General features: G+C 34.8%; 1 long non-coding RNA gene across 1 annotated transcript; it reads right to left on the reverse strand.

The window, feature by feature from the left end:
- Nucleotides 1–570: 570 nt before the first annotated feature.
- LOC131235316 (uncharacterized) lies at nt 571–1,382 on the reverse strand. Its single transcript, XR_009166055.1, has 3 exons — nt 1,245–1,382; nt 854–1,056; nt 571–762 (listed from the first exon to the last, which is right to left on the reverse strand). It is a non-coding gene; the product is annotated as an uncharacterized LOC131235316 (long non-coding RNA).
- Between the last annotated feature and the right edge of the window lie 9,647 nt (nt 1,383–11,029).

Consider the following 11,029-nt stretch of genomic DNA (forward strand, 5'->3'; position numbering starts at 1 on the left):
GGTTGTAGTTATAGGTTTTGGGATTTGAGAATAAGTTTAGGTTATAGGTTAAGGGTGTGGTCCCTGCAAATACGGATATGAACACGACCTGGTCCAATTGGTCAGGCCCTTCCAATGCTATCCATAGGAGATGAATAACTTCATCATGGTTATAACAGCGGTTCCCATCTTCTAGGGACCCCCGCTCAACATCCGGATAGCTACAACGCACATCCGGATCTGCTCTATCAATTTCGAGTAAATACATAAACATGGCCTGTCCAAATGGCCAGGCCACTCCAATGCTATCTATAGGAAATGGACAGCTTCATCATGGTCATAACAGCGGTTCCCACCTTCCAGGGACCCCCGCTTAATATCCGGATAGCTCCAACGCATATCCGGGTCTGCTCATTTAAATAAAACGGATTATCAAGATCATTTAAATAAAATTAGGTCCAATCAACAATCTGACCTAGAGGATTCTGTTAGTATTGTTGATGACACCTCGAACCTTGTTTAAATCCAAGTTGCAATCTGTGGCCACTGATGTTATCTGTCTTTCTGTGAAGTTGGCGACGATTTCTGCATTAAACCCAGCCAAAGCAGCCCTAATAATAAAGAACATTTCTTTCCATGAATTCATTATCTCTCTCTCTCTCTTTTAATTTTTTAACTTTCCATTACAATAATAACTACCTGAAATCATGGTGTTTTCTCAAGATAGAAGTCCAATCCATCCCAACTTGTGCACCTGTTAGGACAAGTAATTCAAACAACATCCTGCAACACATTTAAATGCCTAATCAGTCTCACTCCAGTCTTATATATTGAATGCCTAATGTACAGTCTCTTGAATTGGTGCAAACCATACCTGAATTGTTGTACACATCATTTGATTTCCAACCTCCCCAGGGAGTAGATTGATCAGATTGAACGGGCTGCTTCATTGCTTACTTCTTTTTCATCAACATCTGCACCTAGACATTCATTACTTACTTCTTTTTCACTAGAAATAGTGCTTACCAAATGGAGGAAATCATACACATCTGTTACGACATCTAGATTTGATGCCACCTAGCAAAAAGAAGAAAGAAGGTGATTCATATTTATGCTTATGAAACAAAGTCTAACAGTTTACATAGCTAGGTTATTAAACTAATAAATTCTAGGAAAAATAGCAAGTGCCAAGACCTATGGCATAAAAAAATAAACGTTGCATGGATTAACAATCAAACAACAATGGTAAAGGGAAGAAAACTAACTTCTTTCTTGCTCCACAGAATCTAGTTGGGGCGTCGTATTAGTTCATGTAAGATCTGCAGACACCACATGCATATAAATTAGTTCATGTAAGACCTGAGGACACCACATGCATATAAATACAATCATTAAAATCTGAAAAACATTAAAATCAATCAATGTGCATCAGATCATTTTAAAGCATGTCCCTTTATTACCTTAGTTCCAATCAAAACACCTGAAAACAAGTACCCGGCATCCTCAACTCCCATTGATTTTCATCAAATAAACACAAACTTCAAAAACTAATAAACAGAAAAGTATCTACATGACCACTCCATTTTTTAGATAATCCAAGTATGAAGAACATCTGGGTCAATACATATGCATCAAATTGCTTGAGAACATCCCAAGTTCCCTTTATTTTGGTCCCAAAAAAAAAAAAATCCCAGAAACAAGTACCCATCATCCTAAATTCCCACCAATTAATATAACATGATCACATAAACTTCAAAAACTGCCAAATGCAAAAGTACCCACATGAGCTTTACTTACATGTAACATAAATGATGTGTACAACACTCCATTAATTATGCCAAGTCCAAATAACACTAAAATCAATCAACTAGCATCAAATAACTTGAAAGTGCCCCAAATTCCATTGGTTTCAGTCCAAGAACACCCAAAAGCAACTACTAATCATCAAAAACTCCCATTGATTCACATCAAGTAATCCCACAAATTTTAAGAATTGATAAATGCAAAAGCACCCACACAAGATTCCATCATCTAAACCACAAAAAATTATAATAAATCTGCATAACACTTCATTTTTCAACCAATATGCATCAAACTGCTTAAGAACATCCCAAATTTCATTGGTTTTTCATCCCAAAACAATTGAAAACAGCCCACACATCATCTTAAAGTCACATTGATTTTCACCAAATCAAAGAAAGTTCAAAAGGAGAGATACCCATATGAGATTTCCTTCTTGACAATAGAAAAATTATTACAGTAGAATCCAAATGGATTCACATCAAATGATTACACAGACTTGAAGAACTGATAAATGCAAAAGCACTTAAATGAGATTATGTTACATATAATAGAAAAAACCCACATAATACTCCTTTTTTAATCCAAATTTGATGAACATCGAAATCGAAAAATATGCATAAAATTGCTTCAAAACATCCCAAATTTCACTGATTTTCCAAAAAGAAAAAGAAAAAAAAAACAACTACACATCTACTAAAATCAAATTGATTTTCACCAAAAATAAAAAATAAAAAATCAAAGAAACTTCAAAAACAAAGATACCCATGTGAGATTCCCTTCTGTAAATAGAAAATTAATTGCAACAGAATCCAAACAGATTCACATGGGTGTAAAAAAAATTATATATAAAAAAAAATCTAGTCAAATCGTACTAAATCCTCATTGATTTTCACCAAATAGTAAATAAATTTTAAAAAGAGGCACGCCCATATGAGAGTATAAGAGAAAAATAATCTGCAATAGAATCCAAACCGATTCAAATCTAAATTACCAAAATTGGAAGAGAGAAAAATGCAGAAAAGCCTTCTCAAGAGAACATACAAAAATGCAAAAAAAGATGTACAGTTCACATGTTTTAAGTTGAAATACCATGGTTAGATGAGCAAGATCAAGCAATTGGCATGATTTTCTCACGGTGGGTCATCTACCATCGGGGCCACCAGAAGAATTGTATTGATTGTTGAGATTTGGTAGGGGGTCCAATGACTCCTAAATTAGTCCTATAAAGAAATGATGAACTATTCAATCCAGTAAACTAAGATGTATAGAATCAAGATTTAGAAATGCATATGTTTAGGACTAATATCAGGAAAAATAAATAAATAAATAAAAGAAAAATATAAAACTTAAAAAAAAATCATGCTGGTCCACCCATATATATAATATCCCAGAAACCTTTTTAAAAAATATAAATCATTATAAAAACTATATAAAGAAGAAAGAAAAAGCTACTTGGAATCAATAGTAAAGCAACATAGGAAGGGAAAAATTAGCTTTGTTTCATGCATAAAACCTTTGTGATTGTCCAATTTCAAGCTTGGATATCATCTCCTGCAGTCAAATAGAACAAATGAAAATAAGGTTAAATAGATGTATCTAAAGAATCTATTAGTTCCAACACAATTCAAAGCAAATAGGAAAAGGAGTAGAAACTTTTGAGAGGTAGGATCTTTGGTAGGGCAAATTTTGGAAGCATGGTCCATCCACGATGAAAACCCATCTCAATAGTCTAGATCACCAAGCAATGGGGCCTTTCTAACTCATCAGCTATTTGAATATCAAAGTGTAAATGTGTAGGAAATCGAAATGATCCTGTTCATCAGCAATATACTAAGATTTGGTATGAAGCCCCGTATACCATCCAATCAACATCCTTACTGACTCCAATTGTCCAATCAATGGGTTACCTCTATGATGGGTTAAAATACAAAAATCACGCACAAAGTTAATTGTGAAATTTCACTTTATTAATCTATAGGAATGGGCAAAAGTTATCGACGTTTTCTAGAATTCATGATGAGGAAGCAACCCACAAAATTGGTAGTTATTTTTTATTCAAGTCCAACTTGGAAGCAACATAACCACAATTTAGAGCCCAAACAGTTGCTGAGGAAATCACAACTTGTCTAATTTCCACTCTATTAGACTAATAGCTGCAATTCAATTCAATAATGCATCTAAACACACCTTATATGTTCCTAACCACAACGAATTACTTTATTTTATTTTAAATGAAATACAGCACTTTGGAATTCTTATGATGCAATTGCTTCATCATGTTTCATGAAATTTCATTTCCAATCAGCTAAAGTATCATAATCTCTAAAGGAAGATAAATATTTTAACTAATCAATACATATCTGAAACTTTCCAGATGACATTTTCTTTTGGTTTTGTATAAGAACACATCACAAAACACATTAGATAAGTTTAAATATTTGTAGCTTTCAGTGCATAACAAGCTTTGCCTGTCTGGCATCTAAATTATGAACTCATACCAGAGAATCCACACGTCAATATTACATCAAAGATTACGACTAATTCAATGCATAAATATTGCTAATGTCCAAATCTCTGATCTTTACATTCCATCTTAAAGCCAGTGGCCACATCAACAGAGTTCTAAGAATTTTTAATTTCAGAAAAAATCTGCTACTAGAAAGATTTGTGTACATGTGTATCATTCACTAAACTCTGCTAGAGTATCAAACCCCTTTCGTGGAATAGGCCTGCAAAAGAGAAACTTTGATACTCTCATAAGCATGCATGGCCATCTCACACATGTCCTCCAAAACGCTTTCCGAGTGAGATAAAGCCCTAAAATGATCTGTAAAAATAGATGAATGGCATGGATAAAATATATACATCATGGGGGGGGGGGGGGAGGGAGGGGGGGCATAGATCTTGGTGGTGGTGCAAAGGAAATCGGATTGCATACTGAGTTACTCAGTATGCTCTTATTGTACTGAGTAAACTCAGTAGGGCCAACCTTAAACCCTAAATCCTCAAATCCCTAAATCCCCAAATCGTTTCAATCGGTATTGAGATTGAGAGAGAGAGAGAGAGAGTGAGAGAGATAGAGAGATACCTCATGTGGATGCGTGAGAGAGAGAGCACCGAGAGAGACAGAAACAGAGAGAGAGGGCGCGGTGGAGAGAGGATCGAGAGAGAGAGAGAGGGAGAGAGAGGGTGCGCGAGAGTGAGAGAGGGCGGCGAGGGAGGGCAGGGGTGAGAGAGAGAGAGAAAGAGAGAGAGGGAAGAGGGAGGGTGCCGAGTGAGAGATTGGGCGAAAGCGACTCTGTTTTGAGCGCGCGCCCAATTTTGGGCTTGCTGGTGGTTGGTGCTCTATGGGCCCTACCATGATGTATGTATTTCATCCATTCCATTCATCCATTTTTAAAGATCATTTTAGAGCTTTATGCCAAAAATTAGAGGAATACAAATCTTAGGTGGTCCACACCACATGAGAACAATAGTGATTGGATATCCACCATTAAAATCTTCCTAAGGCCCACTGTACTGTTTATTTGACATCCAATCTGTTGATTTGGTCATACAGGACCAGATGAAGGGAAAAAACAAAAATCAGCTTGATCCAAAACTTTTATCGTTGCCAAAATGTTTTTAATGGTCGACGCTCATTCAACACTGTTTCCTATAATGTGGTCCACTTGAGATTTGGATATATCTCATTTTTGGTCTCATATTTTTAAATTATTTGTAAAAATATATGGACGGCATGGATGAAACACATACATCATGGTGGGGGCCACAAAGCACTGACCACCAGCCATTGGATAGTGTCAGGGGGAGTACCCAATCGTTCCCAAGCATACTAAGTAAATCCTTTGGGGCCCACGATGATTTTTTCATTTTATCCACTCCATCCATCCATTTTAACATATAATTTTATTACATAAGCTCAAAAATGAAGCCTATAAAAATCTGAAGTGGACCACATCATAGGAAATAATATAAACTAAACGTCTACCATTTAAAAATTTTGGGAGGCCACTGAAGTTTTGGATCAAGTTGATATTTTAATTTTTTCCCTTCATCCATGTATTTGTAAAAATACATCATGGTTGGGCCCACACAGCACCAACCACAAGCCATTGGATGGTGTAGGGGAGGAGCCAATTCGTTCCCCTTATTTGTGGTGTGGTCCATTTAATCTTTGGATATGATTCATTTTTTGGATAATTCTATAAAATGATCTCGAAAAATGGATGAACAGTGTGGGTTGATCCAAATTTTTGGTAAATCCATAATTCAAGTGGACCATGCCACACAAAACGGTGTGGAATAATGATTTCTACCGTTGATACCTTCCTTGGGCCCACAGTAATGTTTATTTATCATCCAACATGTTCATAATATCAAAAAAATATGAATGAAGGGAAAACACAAACATCAGCCTAAATGTGGGCCACACCACATAATATAATGGAGGGATTTCCTTAGAACATTCGTAATCATATATTGGGCCTACCTAAATGTGATTCACATATCCAACCCACTCATTATGTGTGTCCCACTTGGATGAGGGGTCAGACCAATTTTCAACTACATCCATGTCTGTATTAACTTATAAACAGGTTGGATCTCAAATAAACATCGCGGCGGGCCCTAAGAAGGTTTCAATAGTGGGTACGTGTCACTATCCCACTCTTTTGTATGGTGGGTCCACTTGAACTTTGGATCTGCCCCGTCAGTCAGATGCACCATTCCATGGTGGCCACGACCTTAAAAATAAAGTCAATCCATGACTTGGGTGGGCCACACCACATACTATAGTTGAGAGGGTTACCCTCCCATTAAAACATTCACAATCATTTATTGGGCCCACTAGATGTGGTTCATAGATCCAGCCCATTCATTATGTGTGTCCCACTTGGATGAGGAGTCAGCCCAAGTTTCATACACATCCAAAACTCATGTGGGCCCCACCAATTAAATACTTTTATATGTTTTAGGGATGTCTTCACATAGTTTTAGATGCTATGGCGCACCTGAGTTTCATATACGACTAATTTTTGGACTTAAAGGGGACACATCAAATGCATGGTGTTGATGTTCTACATACATCATGGTGGGGCGCACACAGATTAACCTCATAGGAAGTTCCCATGAGGTAACTTTATAGTACCATTTCACTATGTAGGTAACTCCTTCATGGGTGTTACTCTAACCATGTAGGGCCCACCTTGATATATTTTATGTATATCGACATCGTCCATATATTTTTCCATCATATTTTAGGATATGATTTCAAATCATAAGAACTCAATAATCTCAGTTGAGCTATACCAGTCAAAACAATGATGAATAACTATTAAAAACCTTTTGAAGGCTACAAAAGTTTTGGATCAATTTGATCTTTGTAGTTTACCTTCATCTAGATCTTCTTTACATTATCAACAAGTTGAATTGCAAATAAACATTACTAAAACCTTATGAAGGGCTCTTTATAATTTTTAATGGTGAGGTACTATATTATCATTCTTTTCAGTGGTGTGGTCCACTTAAGATTTAAATCTACACAATTTTTTATACCCAGCTCAAAAATGGGTTGGAGAAATATAGGGGCGGCAAGGATATACAACACATCATCAAAATCTCACTTTTGTTACCTAACTTTTCAATTTTTCTTGTCAAAATATAAAATCTAGTTTTCTTTTTTAAAAAACAAATTGTCAATTTTTTCACAATTTGGTTTAATTTCTTAAATTTTCTTTTTCAAAATATCATTTTTTTAATCTCACTTTTGTTATATAACTTTTCAATTTTTGTTGTCAAAATACAAAATCTAGTTTTCTTTTTTTAAAAAATATTTTTTTTTTACAATATGTCAAAATTTTCACAATTTTGTTTAATTTTTTAAATTTTCTTTTTTAAAATATCATTTTTTTAATCTCACTTTTTTTATATATAACTTTTCAATTTTTCTTGTCAAAATACAAAGTCTAGTTTTCTTTTTTTAAAAATATATTTTTTTTTACAATTTGTCAATTTTTTCACAATTTTGTTTAATTTCTTAAATTTTCTTTTTTAAAATATTATTTTTTTAATCTCATTTTTGTTATATATAACTTTTCAATTTTTCTTGTCAAAATACAAAATCTAGTTTTCTTTTTTAAAAAATATATTTTTTTTAAATTTGTCAAAATTTTCACAATTTTGTTTAATTTTTTAAAATTTCTTTTTCAAAATATCTTTTTTTTTTTTTTCAAAATTTAAAATTTTCTTAAACATTGTTAATTATTTTTCTAAGCTTCTTAACTTTTTTTTTTTCAAAATTCATAATTCTTTCGAGTAGCTTAATTGAGCATTAGGGACGGTCCTTGACAGTCTCTAATAGAGATGGTCTTTGACAGGGATATAAGACGGTTTAGGACCGTATCTAATAGAGACGATCCTTAACAGTCTCTAATAGAGATGGTCTAGGGCCATCTCTAATAGAGACGGTCCTTGATAGTCTCTAATAGAGACGGTCTTTGACAATCTCTAATAGAGACGGTCTTTGACAAGGCTGTAAGACGACTAAGGACCGTCTCTAATAAAGACGGTCTTTGACAGTCTTAGATTGCAAGTAAAAGACGGCCAATGAGCGTCTCTATTGCAGACGGCCATTGACCGTCTCAGATGACCGCATATAAGACGGTCAAGGACCGTCTTTAATGGGGACGGCCAATGACCGTCTCCAATAACCCATATAAGATGGTCAATGACCGTCTTAAATGATTTGTGAACGTTTAAATTTTTAAGACAATATTAAGGACAGTCAGGGGCCGTCTAAAATTTTAGAGACGGTTTACGGCCGTCTCTAAAGCGAATTTAAACCAAGCAATTTTAGAGACGATCCAGAATCGTCTCTAAATCTATCATTTTTTTCCATTTTTCACGTAGTGTCCTCATGGGGCTGTCAAGATTCGGAATCCAAACAATGGCAATGAGTTTAAAGTAAATGGACATCGATTAAAGCCATTTGTTGAGAAATTTGATTCAGAGGACATGTCCATACCTCTAAATGATCCTGTTTATCAAGATTGATCTCCTAGTATGACGCAGGTGTAATTAGGTTTATTGCTTTCTGCCGTTTTAGGATAGTCGACTTTATGCTGCTTAGGATAGTTTGCTTCCGCCATTTTAGGATAGTTTGTTGATTAACTCTTATGCTAACCACCTTCACGCTAAGATCCTTTGGAAAAAGCCTCGAAATTTCTTCATCAGGCACTGTCTTTCCAACATCTCTCTTTCAATTATGTTGTCTCTTTTGCAAATCATGCTTCTTTCTTTTACATTAAGGACAATGTAGATTTTAGGTTGGGGATGGGAGATTAGGTAACCTAATCAGTATTTTCTCAGTTTTGAGCAAAATTTACAAAATATTTTTAAAAAAATCAATATTTATCTGTTTGAAAAGTGATAAGTTATGTATTTAAGATTGTTTTGTGTATGAAGATAAGATAGAAATCGAATTTTGAATTCTTGGAGTTGGAGCAACTAAGTGACCTATCACTTATGGTTCTTACATTCAACTGATTAAGAGTAAGTTGAATATTATGTTATTCAAATTGTTTTTTATGAATAGTACTAGATTTTCTGATTGTTAGTATGGTGATCATTGAAAGATATTGGGAACCAAGTCTGAAAAATTTTATCCACCTTAAAAGAAGAAAAAGAACCAGTTAAAAAATAGAAGATCGACAAGGAGGTCATAAAGAATAAAGAATGACAACATCTTTGAGGGGAATGAAAAATGTTTTTAAGAAGGATGTAATGTCTAAAGAAGAGGAATAAATACAAATGACTGTCAATATAAAATTAAAAACTAGAAAAAGAAGGAAAAGGGGATAAGTTCGAAATCAGTACTTCGGTTTTCAACCAATCTTGAAGTGATGAGCATGACTAACATTATGAAAAGATAGTATTTTCATTGAGCACGATGAAAAACTTGATATGCAAACTATGATTTGACCTAATGGATAAAGGATTTATTTGGTCGATTTTTTATGTGGTTTGGCTCCAGGTTTTTAAAAAATCACTTTCTCATCTTGAGTATACTCATGCGTACTTAATACACAAAAGATTGTTTTCTGAAAAGGTCGAACATTGCGCATTAAACTTATTTTTCGCATACTTTGCTTGAGACTAGCAAAATGCTGGTTGGGGATTGTGTTGAGGGTCAAATATTGCATATTGGACCCCAGTTATTCCTTGGTTTTATGAACATGATAATGCTTAATATTCTATTTTAATTATGTTTGTGGTACAGGGTGAATTTAAGAGCTTGGATTAAAAAGGATGTTAAAAACATGGATTTAATGCTCAAGAATCACCAAGACCAAGAAGGAAGACTGCACATACTAAATATCCAAGAAAATCAAGTCAAGAATGAATAAAATTAGAGTTTTAAAGTGAATTTATGTGATCCTCGACTAATCCTGGCTCCTACTCGACTAGTCCTGGACTATGCTCGACTAGTCCTGGCTTAACCAGTCGAGTTGCCTCAACTCGAACTCCAGCAATAAAAATTGCTAAAATCAGGTCATCATCAACCAGTCAAAGGAAACCCTCGACCAGTCGAGGGTTGTCCTCGACTAATCCTAAGTTACGCAGACAGCACACAAAGTGTAGAAATTTGAAGCGATTTTTGAAATTTTCTAACTTGGTGCGAAAGTCTAAGGCCCAAAACTATAAATAAGGGTCCTGAGGGCACCCCTAGGCATCATCTAAGGTTTGAGGAATGGAGAAAAAGCATGGAGAAGCCGTCGCCAAGAGTTTTTCTTCCCTTTCCTAAGTAGTTTTTATGCTTTTCTTAAGAGATTCTAGTTCAATCATGTCCATGGTTCGCTAAACCTCTTACCTAGGGTTAAGAGGTGAAGCTTGTAGTGTGATGGGATGTTTTCTATTGCTTTGATTCATATTTATATTAAAATCTCTTTGATTCTAGTTTGATTATAAGGAATACTTTCAGTTTTTAATGGTTTGTTGTGACTCAAATTATAATGAATCTGCGATAGCTTTGAGTATGTTCTTTTCATGTTTTGAGATTGTGAAATTAAGAAATTTTGTTGTTTACCATCATCCCTTGGGCATGGTTGGGTGATGGAATCCTCCCTAACTTTCACAACTCTCTCAGATTGGTTATAGGATTGGTAAATCTTGTGTGAGCCATTGTCTCATGGGCATGGTTTTGTGATGGAATCACTTCTAGTTCTCACACCACTCTTCCATTGAGAAT

Source organism: Magnolia sinica, chromosome 19 (genome assembly GCF_029962835.1).
Source record: "Magnolia sinica isolate HGM2019 chromosome 19, MsV1, whole genome shotgun sequence".
In the NCBI taxonomy this organism is placed as follows: domain Eukaryota; kingdom Viridiplantae; phylum Streptophyta; class Magnoliopsida; order Magnoliales; family Magnoliaceae; genus Magnolia; species Magnolia sinica.